Source organism: Macrobrachium rosenbergii, chromosome 47 (genome assembly GCF_040412425.1).
Source record: "Macrobrachium rosenbergii isolate ZJJX-2024 chromosome 47, ASM4041242v1, whole genome shotgun sequence".
Lineage (NCBI taxonomy): Eukaryota > Metazoa > Arthropoda > Malacostraca > Decapoda > Palaemonidae > Macrobrachium > Macrobrachium rosenbergii.
This window is the reverse complement of record NC_089787.1, coordinates 36,633,124-36,660,623: the sequence shown is the minus strand read 5'-3', so window position 1 is coordinate 36,660,623 and position 27,500 is coordinate 36,633,124. Positions and strand designations below refer to the sequence as shown.

The window sequence follows — 27,500 nt, the reverse complement described above, 5'->3', positions numbered from 1 at the left end:
TTCTTAGCCACGTAAAATAAGTCTAATCCTTCAGGCCAGCCTTAGGAGAGCTGTTAATCAGCTCAGTGGTCTATAAAACTAAGGTATATAATTATATCTATTTATACATATACATTTATATATATACATATATATATATATATATATATATATATATATATATATATATATATATATATATATATACATACACACACACACACACACATCCAAATGTCTCAAATACTTCACGGTTTTTAATTAACAGCATCTCATTCTCTTGCCACCATTCCTTTATCTTTCTACCACTCGCTTTCCCCTCTGTCAAGTAATTATTCACGCCTACAACATTCCTACCTTTTACGCCATCAGCATAGCCTCCCATCCCATCAATAGCAACCCTCTCCCCTCCCATATCCCCTCCCCTCCCAAACCCCTCCTCCTACCAACAAAGGGTCCAACCCCTACCCTGAGGGAACCAAATAAAGGCATCAGGACCTCGACAGCCGGAGTCACTTTAAATCCCGAGGACTAGTCTGGATGAACCCCTGGGAGGAAAGGGAGAATAATAAGGTACAAGAGAGAGAGAGAGAGAGAGAGAGAGAGAGAGATCAACCGGAACCAGACAATGACTAAAAACAGCGAGGAAAGTCTTCGGAGTTCGACAGCGTAGTTACTTATTGGATATATGACGCAACGCTAACTTTTGCCAGTGCCAAGTTCAGTTGTTTGGCTGGAGGGAATGTGATTGAGTGAATGTAGCACCACGGTAAAGAAAGGTTTTATAGATACAAATACACACATACACACACATATATATATACACACATATATACATTTATATATATATATATATATATATATATATATATATATATAAATATAAATATACACATATATATATATATACAGTATAGAAATATATATATATATATATATATATATATATATATATATATATATATATATATATATATATATATATATATATATCCGTGTAGTAAAAGACGGACAGAGAGAGAGAGAGAGAGAGAGAGAGAGAGAGAGAGAGAGAGAGAGAGAGAGAGAGAGAGAGAGAGAGAGAAGTCTTATCTAATGAGTAGGTTCAATAGAGTGGGGTGAGGATTACCTCTTCGACGCCCTTGCGTTTTAAAAAATGTCGTATACACTTTGACCGTACTGATCACAAACTTGAATTGTATTTTATATCTCTCTTTTCCTCACTCTAGCTGCAACACACAACAACAATAACAACTAGGTACAAAATTCACTGCTTGTGTCAACAGAGGCATACCAAAATTTTATAGAAACGAGCCTTAATTACTCCTTCCTGGTCGGGACCGAACTCTAGGTTGATCCTGTTGTGAAAAAAATACGAGGACCAATCAGAGCATCAGCAACGTTATTGGACCAAATTTGATATTCTTATATGGTTTACCTGTTCAGAAACGAGATTTTTGGCACAAAACTCTAAAATTAATAACTAGGTAAAAGAAAATGGAGTCATACATGTATATATCTATCTCTGTCTATCTGTCTATCTATCTGCCTGTCTATCTATCTATTTATCTATCTATCTATCTATCTATCGAGTATATATATATATATATATATATATATATATATATATATATATATATATATATATATACATATACTGTACAGTATATATATATATATATATATATATATATATATATATATATACATATACTGTACAGTATATATATATATTACATAACAACTTAAACTGTATGTGAGAGAGAGAGAGAGAGAGAGAGAGAGAGAGAGAGAGAGAGAGAGAGAGAGAGAGAGAGAGATTCTCTAAACAAATAATGAAATTAAACTTACTTTCACAGTAAGAGAAGAAAAATAAACTTTTAGGCACAGAAAATACTCAAAGGCTTCTTTAGCAAAAATATAGTTGTGACTTTTTCTATATTTATATTTCTTTGTAAAACTATGGACCCTTAATGCGGCTGCATCCCGGTTCCTTCGAACAATGCGTGAACAACCTTGAACCTACTTTGCATAATTATATTTACATGTAAGATTTTTCGTTTCTGGGCCACAGTTCTATTTTCGGTATTTCTTACTTATCATCTCTCCTTGGAAGGGGCGTCGCATCTATTGGAAACAAACGTGAATATCCTTTACCTTTGGATGCTTTGTGGAATGTTTGATGTAAACTGATACCGTGGTTTTGGCGAAGTAGTAAGTGGGATAAGTTTCACCCAGACATATACAGTATATATAGGTATCAACGAACAATCACAAAAATATACACGTGATTCGTTATCAGCTGAAGACAGGAAAAGCTTGAAAAGAAACGACAGACTGCCAAGTACCTTCGTGTAATTAACACATCTTCGGGGCACAAAGATGTGCCCCGAAGATGTGTTAATTACATGAAAGTGCTTGGCACTTTGTCGTTTGTTAATTACATGAAAGTACTTGGCACTCTGTCGTTTGTTAATTACATAGTACTTGGCACTCTGTCGTTTTTAATTACATGAAAGTACTTGGCACTCTGTCGTTTGTTAATTACATGAAAGTAAATTGTCATTTGTTAATTACATGCAAGTACTTGGCACTCTGTCGTTTGTTAATTACATGAAAGTACTTGGCACTCTGTCGTTTGTTAATTACATGAAAGTACTTGGCACTCTGTCGTTTGTTAATTACATGAAAGTACTTGGCACTCTGTCGTTTGTTAATTACATGAAAGTACTTGGCACTCTGTCGTTTGTTAATTACATGAAAGTACTTGGCACTCTGTCGTTTCTTTCCAAGCTGTTCCTGTGGCTTCAGCTGATACCATACGTACACATACGTCCGGACGTTGGACAAACCTCGATCGGAAATACTAACCAGCTTTGGTAGCTGTAAAAGACAGATAAAATAACACAAAATAAACATAAACAGAATCGTCCGATTAGACAACGCCGTTTGAGCATAACGAGAAACGTCATCCCTCAGGGAGAACCCCTTCTTCACAACTTTTTACAAGGTCCTCCCAAGTTCCCCGGCATCACGCTTCTCGAAAAAAAATTTTAGAGAAAAAGGGAAAAGGACGCGACAAAACTAATCTAATCTTTACATGGAACTGAAAACGTTTCCCTTTTTTATTTTGCCCTTTTGTTTTGTCTTTGAAGAACAACGTTTTCGAACCACTTGCTCTGATTGTTTTAGGAACAACTGTGCTGTTATTTTTTTGTTGAGAAAAAAAAAAAACTTTTCAACTACTCTTTGGTTACCGAGTTTTTTTTTTTTTTTTGCCCAGTAAGACTTATGACACGAAAGCATATGTCATGGAACATTCTTTTAACGGGAAAAAAATTCTTTACTTTTATATTACTAAATAGGATTGAAAATACACTTCAAAGCAATGCCTTTCATACATTTTATTTTATGTGCTTATTCAACGTGTGTAAATTAAGACTTCTAAGTTGATGAGGAAGAAATTAATTTCTTCTAATATTTGTGACCAAGGAATGTATTCTATCCGGGTTACTCCTGTCACTATATGATAAATGGGAGTGAGGTTAGCATTAGGCTTCATCCCAGACTGAAAACATTACAAATTCTGTAATTCAAACATTACAAATTCTGTAATTCTCTTTTCTGTCCTCGCTCTTCTTTTGATAATTAAACGCCCTCATTAATGACATATATTTTGTATCAGGAGACAATTTAACTTTGTTGAAACTAATAACAAGGAGAGCTGATAAATTTTCTAAGGACTTTATAGACCAAATACTAAATAATAAACTTATACTAGTGTGATCACAAGGAACTATCTGGAAAAAGTCAGAGATAATGGCATGATAATACAACTAAGTTCCCAGGATATTAGTATAAACGACGAATGGAGCGAACAGATTCATCACATAACTTGTTCAGAGTTATTATTGACAGTGGTTACCCGAAAGTATGTTCTTTCAAGAGAACATAAAGCATGGACAATGAGTTATTAGTAATAAAATAGGAAAACAACAATAGGCATGTTGTATATTTTCATACTACCGTGGTAGTGTATAGTTATATGAACTGACATCTGGCATTGCAACTAAATGAACCGACTATTTAACTCATACACTATGGGCAAGATAGTACACCAGGGAATGCTAATGCATAAAAAAAATACAGATATACCCTGCATGAAATAACAGCAGGTATTTTACAACTAAGTTTAAGCAAAGCCTATATTTCTGTCTTAGGACACTCAGGGTATTTCCGTATTCCACTAGCAGATTTTGAGATTAATTGAATCATTACCTTATTAAATTACACATCACCAACGAAAGGAACAGCATAAGTAGCTAAACTGGCGGAACAATTTTCGGTCATAATAATAATAATCTAAGGCTCTGAATGGCATGCATGCAAGCTGTTAGATATCCCTTCAGCTGTATTTCATTAAAAATCCAATAAATTCTGAAAAAAATACCCTTTGCGTTCTACTGAGACTTTGCAACAAATTTCACTACTATGTAATCCCGAAATAATCAAGTGCTCTTGGTAAACCAGATAATGATATTAATAACAATAATAATAAAAAATAACCCAACTTCAATATTCTCTCGTTTTGTTTGGTTAATAAATTTATGTACTATAACCTCCCCCCACCCTCTGACATTCAGTTCAACTGACTATGATGTGTGGAGTCAAATTTCCAAGCGAATTAACCCACACTAGTTCACGGGGTTGGAATAAACATTAATCTCATGTGTTTTGGTGTTTGTTCCAGTCGAAGTGAACACGACGCATCCAAACAGCGCGTGTGATTTGTGGCAGGTTTCATCCGACACAAGTTACGAACAATGAACATTTATTTCGGCCCACGCGCCCGAATGCAAATCCGGAAGGGACAGAAACCGTATTATGGTCTGATATGGTTTTGTTTCCTTTCGATTTCGTTTTTCTGCGTCCGAACTGAGAGGGATAATCGTTGGTTTTTCATGCAGGTGGCACAGAAATGTATCACGAACATTATTCTTCAGTGGCACATTTGGATACAGGAAGGTAATGTATTTTTAATCTTTACGAAAGGTTCAATACCACTCTGCGTAATAATGTGTATGTTTGTGCTTGCGCTTGATAAAGAGGTACTGCGCGTGCTGACGATATTACTTCCAGAGAGAGTTACATAACGCTTTCTTACTATCTTTAATTAATCATTTGAGAATGAAAGTATTCCAAAATTTCTTAATTTCATTTATTCTTTTACATCTGTTAGTCACAATGAATAAACGGTTATTCAGTATTCAAACAAGCAATTCTCGAAGAACAAGTTTTATATATTTCATCTTAATATTTACACAAGAATCGATTTTGAATCTAGAAAACTTCAATAATGCCTAAAAATGAAATGCTAAATAAAAAAGTAACAACTCATCGTGAGTTTCCTTGAGAGCAAATGATTTATATAACTGATTCTTCTGTAGGAATGTGTTTTATGTCTTCTTCCTTTGTCTAATAATTAACTGAAATGAACCGAATATAGAGTTTAGGACAAAGGCCAAGCACTGGGACCTATGAGGTCACTCAGCGCTGAAATGGAAACTGACAGTGAAAGGTCTGAAAGGTGTAACAAGAGGAAAACCTCGCAGTTGCACAATGAATCAATTGTTTGGAGAGGGTGGAAAGCAAGATGGAAGAAAGAAAATATGAATGGAGGTACAGTAAAAGAAACGAAAGAGGCTGCAGCTAGGGGCCGAAGGGATGCTGCAAAGAACCCTTAAGTAGTGCCTACAGTGTATCGCATGAGGTGCACTGACGGCACTACCCCACTACGGGGATTAACGAGACTACAGCAAAGGAGAAACATCCAGTTACGAGTTCTTCTCTAAGGACCTTAAGATTTATATGAGAAGCCTTAAACAACGTCCAAATCATCTACTAAGGTTTGCATAAATATTCTTTGAAATATCACAAACACTGCACATCAGCTCTAAACTGTCATTAGAACCAGAACCTATCTTGTGTGCCCTTAATATTTTATTGCGTATGAGCTGCGATCATCTTTAAGCCTTAAGAAATTCACCTTAGAATATGCCAACAAGGTTAACGCGTTTATACAATACATTTTATTTCATTAGTTTTTTTTTAGTTTTCCAGAAGCATACTCCATAATGGTTTTCTACTTTACTCACATCATACTCCCCAAATTCCCTCATACCCTTGTTCTTTTGCCTATCTGTTTCTAGCAAAACTAATCTCCAATTAGTGTTTGGTCGTGGAGAAGAGAACTGGGTTGTAACGCAGGCACTTGATATAACCCTGTACATCAGTTACGTTGAATATGGATGATAATTATAACCATCGATTAAAACTTCTGCTGTCAAGTGGGTGGCATTTTTATGTTGTTTACTCCATTTTAACAATAATGGTAATTTACGCGTAATGATGATTTTTTTTTTATAAAACTTTTATCCCAAATCGAAAAACAGAATACAGTAACTTACTTTTCTTTCTACCACCATATTATCAGGTGAAGGGTGTATTTGGTTTAATATACACACGTGCGCTATAAGAAAAATGGACCCTGAACCTGGACAATTCAACGCCAGAATGTTGAAGAGCTACTGGCTAACGATCTATAATTTGCCTCGAAATTACGTCGATCACCTGAGACAGAGCTTTACAAATCCTATCATTAGATTCGGACCGTAATGATCAGGGAACTTACACTAGTGTTCCCAACATTTCTGATTACTATTTTCAATTCATTTGCATCGTCCAAGTTCTTCCAGACACTTCGTCACTGTTACTTCAGTCTTAAAAAAATAATTTAAACACACACACACACACAAAGCTGCAGAACTCTCATCAAATTTAGCATGAATTTTTCAATGAAGATTCAATGACAAGTCACTTGTTCTTAAATTGGAAACAACATACCCTATCCTAAACTACATAAGAAGTTCAAAATAATAATAATAATAATAATAATAATAATAATAATAATAATAATAATAATAATAATAATAATAATAATATCTATCATGCAATGAAGAAGCAATTACTCGACAATACTTTAATAATTATTGTGGCGTTCACTCTTCAATAATAATAATAATAATAATAATAATAATAATAATAATAATAATAATAATAATAATAATAATAATAATAAATTCCTTCCTCATCACAAAAGCACCTGATAATCTATTTGTATATTATTTTCGAAAACAGTGGGCCTCAGAATTTCCCAATTCCTTCGTTAATTTTTGAAAAACGAAATCATTCGCTTCAGGCGGCACGTTTGCCTGTTAATTGGACAAATTGTTTCGGTGAAAATGATCGAACAGTTGCCGATTTTGCACCGTCATGGAACGGTTAATCAAAATGAAAGTACGTTATACAATATACGAGTATAACAGTAACGAGAGAGAGAGAGAGAGAGAGAGAGAGAGAGAGAGAGAGAGAGAGAGAGCAATAAATTTCTTCGTTGACAAAATATAACTGGACATGCATTGAATATGTGTTTATCATTTCTGTGAGAGAGAGAGAGAGAGAGAGAGAGAGAGAGAGAGAGAGAGAGAGAGAGAGAGAGAGAGAGAGAGAGAACTGAATTTCTACAGTGGTAAAATATTACTGAATGTATACTGAATATGTATTTATCTTTGTTGAGAGAGAGAGAGAGAGAGAGAGAGAGAGAGAGAGAGAGAGAGAGAGAGAGAGAGAGAGAGTACAGTAATATTTAATCAAACCTAAATGATTATTTACTTTTTTCATTAGGCGAAAGTTTTTTTTTCAATGTGTCTGGGAGGACCCGGCTGGTATGGGATGAGGAAGAGTTTCGGGGGGGGGGGGGGGGACGGTGGCGGGGCGGCTGGCTACCGAATCCCTGCAATCAGAATAATACTGTTTAAATCACATGGCCGCTGGACTCCGCCGAATACAATTTGCTTATACGAAACAAAACACACAGGAAGCAAAAGTTGGTACACTTCGATAATTCACTACCCAGAAAACATTGTTACACCTAGTATACTGGAATTATAGGATTATACGGCACATTATTATTACAGCACATGAAATAATGCAAGTATGTGATTTGACAGCATATCTCTATGTTTACTGCTCAAGCATTAAGCCAGATTCAGACTGACGTCCTTTGATACATGATTACATAATGATAAAGCTTCCATGTTAGCTAGTGATCTGTCGTCAGCTTACATGCACTTGAAATAACTGTACTGTTATTAGAATTTTTTTATGGATAAATCTCTGGCGTTTAAAGTAAAATCAACAATTTGCAGACTGGCAATAATGATGTGATTTGATTCAAAAATATATTTTGTCTTGTAAGTAACTGAAGCTGTTTTTAGATTCTATAAACAAAACAACAGCGAATTCCGTGTCACGTGGAATCGCTGTTTTCTAGTGTAAAATGATACATCAGTTAAATGAAATCGTTATCAATGACTTAGTCCATTTCGTACCATTTTACATTTATTACAAATTACACATGAGCGTTTTTGTACCACATTTCATAAAAACAATCATAGCTTAAACTGAGATGTGGTGGTTAAAGAGGCTCATCAAATGAAAGAGGTTATTGAATTCAGATTGAGTTGTCCCTAATCTTTCGCTGGTAACCAGACATTTATAAACTTAGGAACTTTACTGGCAGCGTTTGCGATTAAAGGGAGTATGAAGAGGTAATAAGAGTAGTGATTTGTGGTTTGAGGACATGACAGTTTTAGTGAAGGAGAAACTAGTGATTATTTGAGATATATACAGTTGCATGACAAGAGAATATCAGGTACAGGTATTCAAGAAGATGGATGGAGCAGTCCAAAAGGTGACAGAAAAAGTAAAGCGAGTAACGATAACGAAAGCAGAAAATGGACTATTGGACGAATGCTACTCTATACGGAAGTGAGTGCAGACGCGAAGATCAATAAGCATTTCTGAATTCCAAAATAAAATAAGCAAATGGAAACATGCTGTTGTACTTGAATGCGGTCTTAGATCAATGGAGTGATTATTATGGGAACCTCTTGAATGCAAAGGACTGAAAACTGTTCAAGTTTGAGAACTGGAAGTGACTGTGAGGGAAGGAGGACAGCTGAAGAATGAAAATTACTTTCGATTCTCTTCAGTGATTTACCATACATTTCGTACCATGCTATATTTATTAGAAAATAATTCATAATAGTGTTTGTACCTTTTCAAAGTTAAGATGGAAAGAAAACTTTGCACAGCATTTCGTAAAAACAATTATATATAGCAAGAGATGATGTTTAAAACATACCATCCAATGAAAGAGGTTATTGAATTCAGATTAAGACGTCTTCAATCTTTCGCAGGCAACCAGACTTTTACAGAGTTAGGAATGGTGACCGGGAGTTCTTGTGGTTAAAGACCGGTAGGAAGAGTTAATAAAGCCAATGATTTGTAGAATGAGGACATGAGAGTTTTTGTGAAGGAGAAAAAAATGATTATTTGGAATACAGTTGCATGACAAGAGAATATCAGGTACAGGTATTCAGGAAGATGGAGGGAGCAAACAAGAAAAGAGTGAAGGAGAAAAATAAAGCAAGTAACGTAAACAGAAAGCTGAATCATAGAGCGAATGCTATTCGATACGGAAGTCAGTGCAGGCAGTCAGATCAATAAACATATGAATCTATCAGTCGAGAAACATGCCAAACGCCATCCTGGCCCAAAGTATTTTTTAATTTAATTTATTATATTTTAAAAATGGCACTTGGCATGTTTCTCGACTGAAAAGCTCATATATGAATTTAAAAATAAAATACGGCAATGGACTATCCTAAGTGAATGTGATTTTAGTTCAATGAAGTGGCTACTTTGAGGATTTGTTGAACGTGGAGGATAGAAAAGTGACCTAGTTTGAAAGTGAGGAAGTATCTTCCAGGGATAAGGAGAACAATTGGGAAGGTGAAGAATGAAAAGATACTGATGGGAATAAAAGCGAAATGCTGCGATATAGAGGTCTTAGTGAGAAGGACTGGCTTTCCAGGGTGTTAAGGTATATGAGGAAGAGGGAAAAGTTCCAAAGTAACGGCTGAGAGGAGTAATTCCTTTGCATGAGAGATAGAGAAGATTGGAAATTATTGAGGCAAACATTACTTAATAAGCAAGGGAAAGCATGCGGTAAGATTCTGATAAAGTGGGGCAGATGACAGAAGGACTGATATCTGAAGAATAATGTGGTTTTAGGCAAGGGAGAGTGATTCGGGATCAAGTGTTTATGATAAAACAGTTTTGTTTGAGACGTACGAAAGAAAGGGAAAAACGACGAAGTCTAATCTTAATTCAACGACTCTGTCATGCACTGTATAATTATAGACAATCTGGAGAGTTCTGAAGATGTATGGTACAAGGGATAAATTGTTGAGAGCGATATAAAGCTTTTATATTGAAGTGAAGCGTGTGTTAGAAGACAGGGAACTGACTGGTTTATAGACATGGGTGTGAACAAAGACAACCCAGCCCGTAAGTTTGGAGTTTGGTAAGGCGATAAAGAGATTAAGAGGGCTGGTGTTGACACCGAGAGGAATCTGAATGCCGTCTGGCCGGCTTTCAATGGCAAACTCACCGTGGAGATCAAAGACCAAGGTGTGGGATCCCTCTAGGAGGGAGCCCTTTGAAGTGGGAAGTGATTACTTTGTGGTGTTATTGTGCTGAAATCAGCCAGGTAATTCCATTGATTTTAGTCACTTATGAAACTAGCAGAAATCTATCATTTTCCATTCCTACGCATGGAAATAAAAAAAATAAACCACTTATAAATTTTGCTCTTGAAGATTTCAAAACCACTGAAAAGTTAAAGCGTAAAGCAACCGCTTCAGCGCTTAACCTTATCATTCATGTGTTGCCTTATTCACCAGACTTATAACTATCGGTAAACTACCGCCATAAACGTCAGTGAATTAAAATTATCAGGTGGACTTATCAAATTTAGGCCAAACACATATCATCTTTACCTTTCCGCAACATGATAGATTTAAAACTTCAGCTTTTCTTGAAGTCTAGCTCAAGGTCTTTTTTTTATGAGATAACTGGTGATCTTTTCATGTGGATACACTCCTTTATATTGATATTTTTTTATTATAAAATGCAATACCACCATTTTCAACTTTTTCAGCACAACTGGTAAATCTCAATTATTATTCCGAATTTTCAGATCAAAGTATCTCAGTTTAGCTATGATTCAATGGAGTCAGTTGTCAAAGTGAATGAGAAACCAAAGCACAGATACAATGAGTTGGAAGGAAAGAAAAACAATGAAGCACAATGGGAAAATAATAATGCGGGGCAGACCCACTTGGCCTTCATTGTCGAGCAACCATGGGCTTCGTTCATTAAAACACGGTGATCAGGTTTGCAGAGGAAGAACTGATTTTACATTCTAGTTACCTAATAAAAGCGCGTTTTCGAGGAGAGTTTGGATAGCACAATCGTCGTTGAATGGATGAATAAAAGGGGAACAATGGCTCAGAATTAAAACAGATAAAAGGTGAAAATGTAATTCAGAAGAATTGCAAAGAGCATAACACCATATTGTTTTTCATGGGGAACCGAAAATAGGACGGACAAACTAAAGTCCTTTTCCAGACCAGGCCTGAAGAAAAAAGAAAACGAAAATAAATATTTTGTAATTAAGTGTGTGTGTGTGTGTGTGTGTGTGTGCGTGCGTGCGCGTGCGTAAGTGGGTGCATGAATAAGTGCGTTCAGGTATTGTATTTATCCCTTTTGTCGAGAAAAACTTTCCCGAAACATCAATTACAAACAAAATATTGGAGTTTCTGCTTGTCAGTCACTTTCTGTGTGTCGCCCATCACTGCACCCAGCTGAATTTGGGTACTAGCGTCTGCTACGGCTAAGATAAAGGCGTGGGGCTCGAGACCTCATCCCTGGCTGAGAAACTGGAATGCCGTATCTGTCTACAGCCGCCCACTCCTGAATACGAGATGTATGATATTCGGAAATTAATTCCCACTGTATTTTGCTCTACTTCGACCACCAAGGCACAGCCCCTATAATTAAAGCTCCCATTCACACCAAAATATATATTCAGTATTAATTTATAACGCGCTACCTCCCTTACCCTCATCTACATATTGTAACACCTCCCTATAAGGTGGCAGCCCTTTCACGCCACCGAACACTCGTTGCCTATCTATAACGTGTTAATTGAATTACTGCCGAACATATGCTGGCAAGTGGGAGAAGTTTCGTTCCGCTGGAAGTTACGTAGTGGTTGAAGTACAAAAGAGGGGAAAGGTTCGAAGTTCTAAGAATGCAGAGCTTTTATTTGCCTTACTGACGTCCATGTTTCGCTTTTGTTCCATCCCTACTAAGTGTATTTCTGTCATTTAACAGATGAGAGCAGTAAATAGCATCTACCTTTAATCTACCATGTATTTTAATGCTCAAATTGAGATTTCAATCTCTCTGTTCATGCTCTTAGATCCTCCTTCTACCGACACATTTGGAATACAAGAGCAAATGAATAAAGAAAACCGGCTTCTCAAGCAGGATTTCATCACAGTATGTTTATATCAGGACAAGACTATTTTATATAAGTAGAGACCGAAGCCTTAACGCCAAAATACGAACAGGATCGCTGAAGCAAAATTTGAAGCCAAGATGAATAAATACACATAAATAAACTTCAATACCTGACACAACTGCGATAATGATGCCATCAAAACATGATTTTGCAATCCTGACTATTTTTCAGTCCTTGACGATTTTGAGGAAATGCTGACCCGATATTTTCCATGAGCTAACGCTCCTGGTTTTATTTTACAATAATAATAATAATAATAATAATAATAATAATAATAATAATAATAATAATAATAATAATAATAATAATAATAATAATAATAGAAATTGGCGATTTTCAACCGATATTTAAGCATTTCTGGGTAAATAGCATCTGAATCAAAATGTTCACTTTATTTTCACATTATCGATCTGAAGTAATATTTTCAATAATTCTGAATGAAACAAATCAAAATAAATTTTCAATGACATAGTAACAATATAAAGTGATTTTGCTGGTAATCGTTAATGGCGCAATACCTTGTGAATTTGCAATACCTCATAAACACCCTAATACAATTTCTTCAATAATTATGACTGATATGTTTTAGTATGAATTATCAACAAGTCTAAGAACCTTTAATTAGGTCAGATATGCTCAGGATGTCGAGAATCTTCCGGCAAGGTTCTCCACTCAGAGAGAGAGAGAGAGAGAGAGAGAGAGAGAGAGAGAGAGAGAGAGAGAGAGAGAGAGAGAGAGAGCTCCCAAGTGCTGCGCCTTCAAGCAACAGGATTCTATTTTACATAAACATATTGCAAATAGATGTTGAATGTTATGTAAGCGAGGACCTCGGTTTTACAGTTGGGTTTTGCTATACCATTTGTATGTTCTCGGACAGATAAGCATGGACTGTGTCGTACAGTACACGGAAAAATATGAATATTGGGGTGAGCTTCAAACACACACACACACACACACACACACACACACACACACACACACACACACAAAAACACACACACGCACCCTAGAGATTGCAGAGTGGAAAAAATAAAAACTACTAAATTAAGTTTAACCTTAATTAAAATAAATAATTGATTAAATTAAACTATTCATATGACAAACAGAACGAAAGAAAGAGAGAGAAAGAGAAAGAGGAAAGGATATTGTGTACATGGGGAAACACTATACAAAAATAAATGGAAAAAATGGGACTTTACCTTAAGATATGTTAATTCCCATCACTGCGCGTACAAAGTTGAACAAGGTGAGCAACCAACACGAAAGCTGAAAAGGAGAAAGATAGTTTTAACACATTAAAAACATAATAGGGTAACGGGTCTAGAGCCGTGGTAACATTTATTTTGTAAACCTCACTGCGTATTCTAAAAGGCCTCGTGAGAGAAAACTTCTAAAATTCGTAAAATCGACAAGGCAGCCATGGGCAGGGTACGAACCATGAACGAGACTGGATAAATGCCACAGTTAGTAATGGAATGGAATTGAAATTCAAATTCAGCCCAAAGGCCAAGCTCTGAGACCTATGAAGCCATTCAAAGCTAAAAAGGAAATTGAGAGTATAGAGGTTTTAAAGGTGCAACGGGAGGTAAACCTCGCAGTTGCACTATGAAACAACTGTTAAGAGAGGGTGGAAAAATAGACGGAAGAAAAATGAATATGAATGGAGGTACCGTAAAAGGAATGAAAGGGGTCGCAGCTAGGGGCCGAATTGACGTTGCAATGAACTTTAAGTAGTGCCGACAGTGCACCGTGTGAGGTGCACTGACTGCACCATCCCCCAACGGGGAAGTTGGTAATGGTGGGTACTATATAGAGATTGAACCCCAACGGGGAAGTTGGTAATGGTGGGTACTATAGAGATTGAACCCCAACTGGGAAGTTGGTAATGGTGGGTACTATATAGAGATTGAACCCCAACGGGGAAGTTGGTAATGGTGGGTACTATAGAGATTAAACCCCAACTGGGAAGTTGGTAATGGTGGGTACTATATAGAGATTAAACCCCAACGGGGAAGTTGGTAATGGTGGGTACTATATAGAGATTAAACCCCAACGGGGAAGTTGGTAATGGTGGGTACTACAGAGATTAAACCACAATATCCAGTGCACGGAAGAAAGAACACTTGGAATCTGAATAGCGATGGGATACAACAGAGACATTCAAAGGTCTGGTACAAGCGGCAAAAGGTCACGCTGAGACCCAACGGCCACTAGAGTAACAGAACTGGAAAGTTCTCTCTTTGATTCTCCAAAGAATTTCGTAGACGAATATTAAATGGGAATACTGCTTTACACCAATCCTTCACTTTTCCTCCTTCGTTTCAACTTCGGGTTTTATAGCGCCAGTGACACCATTGTATTTTTTCTCGGCTGCGTTTTATCGCGCAAAACTTCTCGCCCTTCTGGCGAATATCAGTTTGAATTCGTGTTTCCAGTTCCTTGGCGTCATTCCTCGCTCTCCCTGTCCGGTTTTATTTCAGCTGTTTATGAGCTTTGCATGACTTTGTCGACTTTTTGCAGTGATGTTGTGGAGTGTTTTTCCTGGGTTTGTTTCTCACTTCTTTTTTGTTGTTTTGGGCATACATACAGACATCAGAGTGTTAAAATTAAGACTATCCAGATCTATAGGATAACGCAGACTTACAGTTAAGCATTAAACACACTTGTATGTTAACTTAATTTTAATAATATGCATAAAGGTCCTTGTTAATCTAACCTGCCAGAGGAGCTTTTGGGAGAATGTTAAAGTTTTTCATAATTATTCAACGTCATTGACTTGGCGACAGGATATCAACATTAACATAAAGCAGTTCCCGAATGAAGGTTTCATGACGATATGTAAGAAGCTCTGTCGCTCCGTGGTTATATAATAACCATTTTTAGTGAAATAAAGAATTTTGACTTTGACTTTGAACTCAGTTCTAATCTCTTTTCATGCAGAGAAGCTAACGTTCAACCATAGGAAGGTGAAACGACTCGGTAATTTTTCTTGCAAAGCCCATTGTGACCTTGTTGACCTAAACAGTGCATGAGATACGTGGCCGTTAGTGGACTGTGATGAATAGAAGCCGAGTTGAATATGTCACGGGGCTAGCAACCTCATCCTGAAAGAAATACTGGGATTGAGGGCTAATATAGAGACATCTACGATGGAAAATATATGGTTGAAAATATACACACACACATATATATATACATATAATTATATAAATATATCATATATTATATGTATACATATATATAGATTTATATATATATATATATATATATATATATATATATATATATATATATATATATATATATATATATATATATATATATATATATATATATAGATAGATAGATAGATAGATATAGATAGATACTGTATAACGCAATAGGCTGACCCAAACCAGCAAAGGGTAATCTCAAGATCTGCAGCTTAGGTCTGAAGGTTCGTTCTCTTAAAGTAAAGGAAACAAGAGGAAAGATGAATGGGTGAAGAGAGAGAGAGAGAGAGAGAGAGAGAGAGAGAGAGAGAGAGAGAGAGAGAGAGAGAGAGAGAGAGAGAGAGAGAGAGAAATGTTTTGAGAAATGGAAAAGAGTGCAAGCAGAGATAAATGAAGGGTTGCGAAGAGCGGAGACTTAGGGATGACAAAGGGTTGGCGTCATGAAGACAATCTGAAAGTTGGGTCGCGCTTTTCCGGATGAGAATACGCCCACATTCCCACAGTCCATGATATACAAAGAAATAGGAATTACATACACACGGACATACACATATATAACATACACACACACACACATATATACATATATGTATATCCATATATATATATATATATATATATATATATATATATATATATATATATATATATATATATATATATATACTGTATGTGTTTAGGTATATGTATATTTACATATATATATATATATATATATATATATATATATATATATATATATATATATATATATATATATAATGGACGTTACACTATTATCCTCTAAAATATTGTCTTCACTTTTTTTTCTCTCATACGCAATAAAACAAACAATATGTAAACATTAATTTCATAAAGTAAATCACAAGCAATACCCGGAAACTTACTTTACAAGCGCAGAAAACGGTAGCTGCAAGCAGACATATTTTGTAAATAAATAAACCCGTAAAATGAATGTTTACATCCATAAATGAGAGTAAATAAACATTAATGACACAGGTAAAAATTAATAAGCAGATAAACAGCTATGAATAAAGCAGCTACATATTGATGAACTACAAAAAATTGTTTTGCATAAACAATGAGATAAGAAAAATAATGTTAAAAGAATAAAAATAAGGAGTAAAGTATGAAAACCTTAAATCAAATCGTGACGAGAGAAATGACTGCTATTATTATTATTATTATTATTATTATTATTATTATTATTATTATTATTATTATTATTATTATTATTATTAGTAGTGTATTTGTCCAGGAAAAAATGACAGCAGTAATTAGGTACGCTTAATTAGTTAAAAGTGGAGTTCATTTCCCATAATGTATTTGTCACACTACACAAAAATAAATATATGGATTATTATTATTAATTGTTATAATAAATAATTATCATTTATCATTATCATTACAAGGAAAATATGTATAATATATAATTCAGAGTACATTTGATTACAAGAACATAACATTTATTTTCATAATTATTATACAGCAAGCAAGCGAAGTTGCTCAGATAGTAAGCAAGCTGCCACAGTTCCCATAACCAAAAAAATGGCAATTTAGGGTAAAGGATATAACGCATGAAAATATCACATTGAAAACCACTTACAGAACAACACAGAATACAGAATTTAGGCCAAAGGCCAAGCGCTGGGACCTATGAGGTCATTCAGCGCTGAAAGGGAAATTGATAGTAAGAATGCTTTAAAGGTGTAACAGTGGGAAAACCTCGCAGTTGTACTATGGAACAATTGTTAGGAGAGGGTAAAAGGTCAGATAGATGAAAGAAAAAGCGAATGGAGGTACAGTAAAAGGAATGATAGAGGCTGCAGCTAGGGGCAGAAGGGACAAAAAAAGAAAAAGAAAAAAGGAAGAGGCAATAAGAAAATAAATAAAGGAAAATGCCAAATGATGCGATTTAACATTCAGCCTGATTCTTGAACAATCAATGAAAATTACTTTTCAACACTTGAAAAATATTTTTGACTGCACATTGTTTAATGGGTCAACCGTTTCCAGGCGGGGGATATCTCATTGATTGTTGCTATCAGAGCGTTTTAATTCTTGTAACTGTGCTTATTTATACCTTTAGATTATACATTTGTGTAATTTTTCCTATTTCGCGCTCAGGCAATTATCAACAGTGAAACTGTAAAGTGTATCCAAGGTTTTTAGAAGAGAGTTAGGAAATATGAAAATATTAATCATTACTATTAATATTAATATTTAGAAAAGACCTAAGATTTTCTTAACAACCGAGTGCTCTTAGGTGAAATACTGAAGAAGTAATAAAATACAGAAAAAAGTAGATTACAGATAGATAAATGAAATGAAGACTACTTGCAGCTAAAATAAACTGCATGTAGATAAAATAGATTCATGAATAAAAATAATCAAAGTGTTACTATTAAGGAATCAGACGAGAAATTGGCTGCATGTCGAATAATGTAGTGTTTACCGTTACTTTTTTTCTTTATTGTAAATCTGCGATGAATCAGAAACGACGGAAATAACAGCGTGTCTTACATCATTTGTTTCCAGCAGTTACTACTGCAGCGTAACTCCTTCTAACAATAACGTAAATCCTTTTAACACATTACATTTATATATAGGAGGTCATACTTTTCTCCCTATATATTTTTGCGACATTTGTCACACAGGTTCAATTCTGTATTCCCCTTCAAGCATCAACAGGGGAACAATAAAAAAAGTTCGTTATATTACCATAAATCATCGTGAAAAATAATGATATGAAGGCGGGGGAGAAAGGATTAATAGCTGTTGAAAAAATGGAGAGAGAGAGAGAGAGAGAGAGAGAGAGAGAGAGAGAGAGAGAGAGAGAGAGAGAGAGATATTTAAAAGAAACTTCTACAATGGTAAAATATAACTCAACATGTATTGAATATTTATCTTTTGAGAGAGAGAGAGAGAGAGAGAGAGAGAGAGAGAGAGAGAGAGAGAGAGAGAGAGAGAGAGAGAGATTTAAAAGAAACTTCTACGGTGGTAAAATATAACTGAACATGTATTGAATATTTATCTTTGTTGAGAGAGAGAGAGAGAGAGAGAGAGAGAGAGAGAGAGAGAGAGAGAGAGAGAGAGAGAGAGAAAAGAAACTTCTACGGTGGTAAAAAATAACTGAACATGTGTATTGAATATTTATCTTTGCAGAGAGAGAGAGAGAGAGAGAGAGAGAGAGAGAGAGAGAGAGAGAGAGAGAGAAAAGAAACTTCTACGGTGGTAAAATATAACTGAACATGTATTGAATATTTATCTTTGCTGAGAGAGAGAGAGAGAGAGAGAGAGAGAGAGAGAGAGAGAGAGAGAGAGAGAGAGAGAGAGAGAGTAAAGGCGACTGCCTTCATAGAAAGTGGGAAATTAGCGCAGGGCAGACTCATAAAATTCGGGAGCCGTCGTACAGACGGTCATTTTTACCCCGAGAGAAATCCATTTAAGCTCCCGGGTGGAGAAAGATTTCTCCGCTAATAATTGTTTTTGTGGTCATTTGGGTAAAGTAAAACATAAGATTAGAAGAAAAATTATGATGACTCATAAACTAAGGGCGTCTCCGCGAATGAGAGACAATGATACGGAACACAGACTAAAACACAGTGATGGGTGCGAAAAAGCATCAATAATACGATTTAACTAAAAAAATTTATTTAATAAGCTCATAACAAGTATGTGATTGTAAATTAACATGATTATTTCAATTCCTGCACTGCATTGTCTGAATGTTAATTACTAAAACCCACTCTGGAAACGATCACGAAATAGTTTATGATAGTCAGACTTAAACTGTCAGTGAGGAAGAAGATACGTCGTTACAATTATCCTAAAGGATAAGGTTATTTGATCTGCTGTGTTATATTAAACCTGAAATTGTCTGTTGTCCTTCTGACATTAGTCCAGCAAAACTGATCGCAATAAAGTTGCAGTGGTAAAATATTTCTTTTTTTTTTGTTTTCAAAAATTTCGCTCTCCAACCATTCTTCATATCTACAGTATGTATATGAATTTATTTCGGAATATTCTGACATAATCAGAATTACAGACCGGGAAGATCTGTTTTGTTCAAACAAAATAATTCTTGCGAAAGAACTTTTCACCTCTCTCTCTCTCTCTCTCATTGCGTGCAAGTCTTGACATAATTGGGATTAAAAATCACATCAAATTTGTTACGTTTTAAGAAAATATATTACCCCACAACTTTTGACCTCGCTCCCTCTCTCTCTCTCTCTCTCTCTCTCTCTCTCTCTCTCTCTAATAAAAAAGGCCTTCCTTTCCCCCTGTTATCCTCCAAATACGTAAGCCAGTCCCCATCATGACCGCCCTCTCCCACCCCCCAATTTCACTGACGTCACACCACCCTCATCTTTTCCTTCCGCGACCCAGACACCCTGACAGACGACATATTTCGGTGACTTGCTTCTTCTCTACCATCGATTTTCTGACACAATGAAAACAAAAACAGCTACTGATTACTTTCTACTTTTCTCACAGAGAGAGAGAGAGAGAGAGAGAGAGAGAGAGAGAGGGGCAGGCGTGGAGACGAGAATGAGCATTTCCACGTTACCGTATGACAGCTCGGCAAGCTATTTTGGTCCTTCTTTTTCCCCGCCCCACCCCCTGTTAGATTATTGCTTTCTGTCTGCCCATCTTCATCCCTCCCTCTCAAAATATACACAAAAAGAAGTTTGCTCACACGCACACACACACTCACAACGCATATATATATATATATATATATATATATATATATATATACTATATATATATATATATATATATATATATATATATATATATATATATATATATATGAAAAATCTATAAAGCATATATATATATATATATATATATATATATATATATATATATATATATATATATATATATATATATATATATATATATATATATATATATATAGTAAGTCTGTAGCACACACAAATAATAATATGCGCACACGCATGTACAAAATGTGAAAAGGCGTAAGGCGTGTGTATATGTGAGTATATTAACTTATATGAATGTATACTGTATATACATACATAAACACATGCACAATCATATGTATACACATATAGTTTCCAGACCTGAAAATCTATTTCAACATTTAATTGCAAAAGCCTCTTGACGGTCATCCCCAAGATGCTTTACGGTATTAAACATGAACTCTGTCAGTTTTTAGTTTTCTGTAAAATTAAACTACTGAGATAGATACTTGCCTGTCGTCCACACTTTTTCTGTCCGCCCTCAGGTCTTAAAAACTACTGAGGCTAGAGGGCTGTAAATTGGTATGTTGATCATCCACCCTCTAATCATCAAATATACCAAATTGCAGCCATCTAGTCTCAGTACTTTTTATTTTATTTAAGGTTAAAGTTAGCCACGGTCGTACGTCTGGCACCGTTATAGATGCCAACGACACGGGCCACCACTGGGCCGTGGCTGAGAGTTTCATGGGCCGTGGGTGAGAGTCTCATACAGTATTATACGCTGTACATATGGAGGTATCCAAATGTATTTATGGATGTACTTCTGTTGAAAAAGAGCATCTCCCATTCCTCTATCATTTGCAGTACAAAAACTAATAAATTACACCCTACTTTCGTTTTCAGTCTTTTCCAGGCCTTCCTTATCCGTTACGTCTTACTACGTTAATTGTTCTAACCTGCATTGCATTCCTATCACGAACAAACTAATTCTCATATCTATTTCTAGTATTTCGTTTAACAATCTGCAGATCTATTTAAAACTCATCTTTTATTTCTTCACAACTCATAACTACTAATATTTGTATTCAAAACCTCCAAACAGTAATCTACTGCTCACTACTTTCCAGTCAGTGTACCAGTACCTCCTGGATTAACATACACATTAACCCCCTCCAATCTCTTATCTCATTCCTTTGCACAGTGATTCATAAACAGCTAAGCTGTCTTATCCATATCTCTTGAATTCAATTTTTTTCATTGTTTTATCTTTCCAGTTGTATTATGCATTCTTACATTCCAATCTCCTATTTTTAAAAATATCCTCAATTGTTTAATACACCTGGAGATTCTTTGAACCCCCATAAGCCCAAAAACCAGAGGCCATTTCTAAGTTGTGCCTATCCAGTTACGTAGCAGAATCCACAGAGAGCTCATTGGATAGCCAGCTCCCAGTAGCATGCAGTTCCTAGCTGACTAGGGCCAGTGACCTTTGCTGTTGCCTACTGGTTTCAACCAAGGTCACTCACACGCGTCCAGAGTTGATTCCGAGCAGAGAAACATTTGACATCTTAACCCTATCCATCACACTGCTGACAATGACTTCTGACGCTCCTCCTGAGAAAGGGAATAGTATTCCATTGTGAATCTGTTTTCATTAACTGAAAAGGTGTTATCCTACTAGGCAGCAAGTAATCGTACCCTGGGCTCGAGGGGCCTCATCTCGGTACTATCAGCTAGGCTAGTTGAACCTGGTACACACTGAGGGTCAGGACTGCAACTCTTTGAAGGTATATACGCATGTACATAACCCAGTTGCCCCCCTCTATATCTATCTCTCTCTCTCTCTCTCTCTATATCTATATATATATATATATATATATATATATATATATATATATATATATATATATATATATATATATATATATATAACGTATATAAAATACGTACATATATATACATATTTACGTGTATATATATATATATATATATATATATATATATATATATATATATATATATATATATATATATATATATATAATGTGATATTTCAGAAAACGAGGATAAAAGTCAATATCACGCTTCTCAATGCTGACCTAAAGATGAAATCAACGTCGGTAAATTAGAATAAACTCATACAGACTCAATTACATTATAATTTCTTTTAAATACGAATAAAGGGTTTCTTTAAACGTTGTTTAAACTTTGTCACAAAGATTGTATCGTTTTCAATATTTCCATGACATAAACTAGCAATTATTTATGCCTGGCAGAAAAAAAACGTTAATGTCATATGCTTTTTTAAAAGAAAAAACCGTTGGAACTGCAAAAAAAGGGAAATATATTGATGATAAAATACAAGGGGGATATTAGTCCTGACACGTAATTTTCCCAACATACTAAAATAAATTAGTATCTTAATATTATTCCTTAGCGAAACTAGTTCCCAGAGATACACAAACGCATAAAATAAATTCTGGCATACTTAATATTATTCCTTAGCATGAAATTAGGTCCCAAAGATACACAAACGCCTAAAATAAATTCAAACATACATAATATTCGTTAGCATGAAATTAGTTCCCAGTGACAAACAAACGCCTAAAATAAGTTCCAAGGTACATAAGATTCCTTAGCATGAAATTAATTCCCAGTGATAAAAAACGCCTAAAATAAATTCCAGCATACTTAATATTATTCCTTAGCATGAAACTAGTTCCCAGAGATACATAAACGCCTAAAATAAGTTACGAATTATGAAATTTGATGTATTTCTTCTCGAAATTTCTTCTTTTGTAAAGAAAAACGAAGAAAGGGTTATTTCCCCGGGAAATGAAAATTAAAGCCTAATATTCTAGCTTCCTGTCCCCAATTTCAGGTCCATCATCCTGACTTTTCCGTCCGGAGGGAATATGACGAGAGAGAGAGAGAGAGAGAGAGAGAGAGAGAGAGAGAGAGGAACAAATTTCCGCTGCCTAATTAAGGACTAAAGGAAAATGTTGGACTTGTTAGAGGAAGCGGTACTTTTCTTTTTTTTTTCCACGCCGAGTTCTTTCTCTGTCCCTCTTCCTCTTTATCTCCTCGCTTTCTCTTCTTCCCCCAACCCCCTCAAACTGCTACCTCTACTTTCTCGTCCGCGGTTCCCTCTCTTTATTCGCTCGTTTGCCTCGAGTCGTACTTTTTTTTTTTCAGACCCCAACTTCGATCCTCCATCAGATTCTCATAACCACTGTTTCTCTAACTTTTACTTTCCTCCCATTTATACAAACGATATTCTAGTTAGAACTTCACTTCTCTCTCTCTCTCTCTCTCTCTCTCTCTCTCTCTCTCTCTCTCTCTCTCTCTCTCTCTCTCTCTCTCTCTCAAACTCCAGCCAATCCCAAGACCTCCCACTCCTTAAATGTACTGAATTCAAACCTCTACCATCATGCCACGGTTTGAGATACATTCTTTCTTTTGTTAGACCTACATCTCTCTGTGAAACTATACTCCTTATCAAATTTCATTATTTATTACTGGAAATGGTAAAATTATCTCTCATATGTAGTAACATTCCTTTTCCCATTCAGTATCGTTTTTCATCCGTTTGACATTTTTTAGTTTTCTGTAAAAGAAAACTATTGAGATGGCTATTTGTCTGTCCGTCCGCACTTTCTCTGTCCGTCCTCACATCTTAAAAACTACCGAGGCTAGAAGGCTGAAAATTGGTATGTTGATCATCCAGCCTCCCATCATCAGACATACCAAATTGCAGCCCTCTAGCCTCAGAATTTTTAAATTTTATTTAAGGTTAAAGTTAGCCATGATCATGCGTCTGGCACTGCTATAGGTGTCAACAACAAAGGCCACCACCGGGCCGTGGCTGAAAGTTTCATGGGCCGTGGCTGAGTTTCATACAGAAAAATCGATTGTGCCGAAGATACTTCGGAGCATTTTTAACTTGTTTTCTTTCGACTCGACATCCCTATGGGCTAACAGATCTCAGTTCTTTTCTCATGTGCCTCAGTCTCTTTCTTATGCTAAATCTTTGTCCTCTCACTCAGATTACAATCACCTTCCGTCCTTGATCTCTCTCACTTCTCTTCATAATTCCCTTATTTTTAAGCCTTCCTTGAACACAGTCTTCCCATCCATGAAACTTATAGTTCATCACTACCTCAAACTGCACTTAGTTCTCAACTGAGCTTCAAACTTTACACTCCATAAAATTTTTGTTTATCTTCCTCAAATTCCTACTTTCCTTACTCAGTGTCTAACGCTCGCCACCCATTCTTTTTTTGAACTATCGCTCCTCTCACTCTAACTCTCCCTCAAATTCCTTCTTCCTCTCCCAATGAAAAATAAAGAGGAATTTATTTCTGGTGATAGAAATTCATTTCTCAGCATAATGTGGTTCGGATTCCACAATAAGCTGTAGGTCCCGTTGCTAGGTAACCAACTGGTTCTTAGCCACGTAAAATAAATCTAATCCTTCGGGCCAGCCCTAGGAGAGCTGTTAATCAGCTCAGTGGTCTGGTTAAACTAAGGTATACTTAACTTTTCCTTCTCCCTCTCTCTAAATCCCAACTCATATTTCCAGTGAACTTCCATTCTTCTCTTTGAAGCTCTCACTCAGCCATCCCTCAAAGTTTTACTCCCATCAATCATACTACTCACTCAGTCAAACTCCCAATTCACCTTCCCTCGAACTTCCAGTACTTCCCCTCAACTCCTGCAATCGTCTTCCCTTCAGTTCACATCTCAATCTACAAGAGGGAGTGGGAATCGCTTCCACTTCCACTCCCACTATCCATTAAGCCTAAGCCTGCATGAGCATGCGTCTCAGGAACCAGCAATTACTGTGTCACATTTCAGGGAAAAGACCGTGAAGTGCTACCATTCCATTTCGCTACCTCCCCTATTGCTAAACCGCTTCCAACCAACCCCTACCCCCCTCCCCGAAAAAATGCAACGGTGACCATTAATTCATTTCAACAAGCGAAAAAAAAAAATACGTGACTTTTGTTGGGGTAGGTTTTGCAATGAAAGCTTTGCGTGGTGCGTAAGGCGCTTAAATGTTTGTGAGCCCGCAAGTCATATGAGAGAGAGAGAGAGAGAGAGAGAGAGAGAGAGAGAGAGAGAGAGAGAGAGAGAGAGAGAGAGAGTTAAATACGATCCTAACGCCTCTCTGATATTATAATAGTTTTCCGTTCTCAAAAAGGGGAAAATGTGTAAAAGGTTAAGAAAAAATGCTTTCAGGTCAAATTCAAGTTTGAATTTCTGGAATATATCCTAATAATAATCAAAAGGGAGTTTTAAACATGCACAAATTCTTATGTAAAAACATACCTACACAGTAATAAATAACTTAAACTTTAGTTAATAATATAATATATAAACTTTAGTTATATATATATATATATATTATATATATATATATATATATATATATATATATATATATATATATATATATATAATGATGAAGTTCAATTGTTAAATCTTGAGTTTTCAACAAGAGCTTGTGAAAACTTGCCGGAGTGTTGTAATGGCTATTCCTACTACTACTACTACTATTACTACTGCTACTACTACTACTACTACTACCGCTGCTGCTGCTGCTGCTGTTCTTATTTAAAAGATTACTTCTGTTCGTATATGGATGGTTTTCAGTGATAAATAAATACTTGTTTTCAAGGGCTTATTTATTTAACCATTCCTCTGAAGATGAAATCCAAGTTTTTATTTTGGATCTTTTAGCCTTTATTTCATATGTTGTCTAATCGTGCCCTAGAATTACTTTTACTTCGGCAGCAGTAAAATTAATTGAAATCCATTTCAAAAGCTCTTAGAAAAATCTTGTTGCACCAGAGTGAAAACAACGGGAAAGTGCATTTTATAGGATATTAAAAAGTTATGATTAATCTTGACCTGTGATTTGGGAAGGAACTTTTTGGGAAGCGAAGAGATGTTCTCTCTCATTTATTCAATCTCAATTTTTGTGTCTCTTACATTCCATTTTTTTCAGTAGCTTCAGCCCATTCATTTTTATTCTTGTCCTTGTGATATTCTAAACGGTTTTTATACGTGTATGTTTTTCAAGTATATTTATATAAAAAACTGCCAGGGGGGAAATTGTATATAAATTTTTCTACCCATGATTTTTTTCATCCTTTGAAATCTCATGCAGAATTTTTTACTTGCATTGATTCCAAGTATTTTTCGCCCTGTAGGTTAGCAACCTGCTTCTTCTTTTAACTGAAAGAAATATTTTATATTCATATGCAACTTTTACGGTGCTGACAGTAATTTGGTTCGATTATTTCTGCACAGCATTGAACTAAAGGTTTTGAAATTGAAACAAAGCTTTGGGAGTCCATTTGGGAGTTGTTGCGTCGCCGTATGATCAATTCGTTCCGTTTCTTAATCTTAGTACGCCCATCTACACGAGTGAAACATATCATATTCATTTCTCCAAATTTTGACACTGATTTCACCGAAGGAAATGGCTAAAATTTTTAATAGTGAATGTCTCCTTGGTGCAGTCTAGCAGCTTGAAACTATATGTAGGATTTCATAAAATTAAAGTTATTAAAGGAGACCCGTATGTCGGCTGCCTATAATAGTTAATGTCTCCTTGGTGCAGTCTAAAAGCTTGAAATATATGTAGGTTTCCATAATATTAAAATTATTAAAGGAGATCCGTATGTCGGCTGTCTATATTCAAAAAAAAAAAAAAAAAAAAATTCTGGCTGTATTTATCCTACACATAGCTTGTTCATCCATTTTCTTCCACCTTTATAAAACAACAGTCCAAGTGCTGTAGTATATTGGCTAGAAGGACTGCTAAGAAAGTCACTTATGCCTTTTTAGCAAAATTTTATAGAAAACTGCGTCTCACGACTGATAACAAGTGATTAGATTTAAGTTAGAAATAGGCAACTACTCCACGCTGCTGGGAGAAAAGGCGCTGGTGACTGGTACAATACATGTACATACGCTACCGGAGTCTACGCGATGACAGGCAGGGCAGCTGATCGAGACGACGAAGTCTACCCC

The 27,500-nt window shown here is 35.7% G+C and overlaps 1 long non-coding RNA gene across 1 annotated transcript in view; it reads right to left on the bottom strand.

The window, feature by feature from the left end:
* LOC136830763 (uncharacterized) overlaps positions 1–27,500 on the bottom strand; it is an 870,103-nt gene that overhangs the window by 404,733 nt on the left and 437,870 nt on the right. Inside the window, exon 3 of the long non-coding RNA XR_010850738.1 lies at positions 13,732–13,798. This is a non-coding gene — a long non-coding RNA (uncharacterized lncRNA). The remainder of the gene's footprint in view (positions 1–13,731; positions 13,799–27,500) is intronic.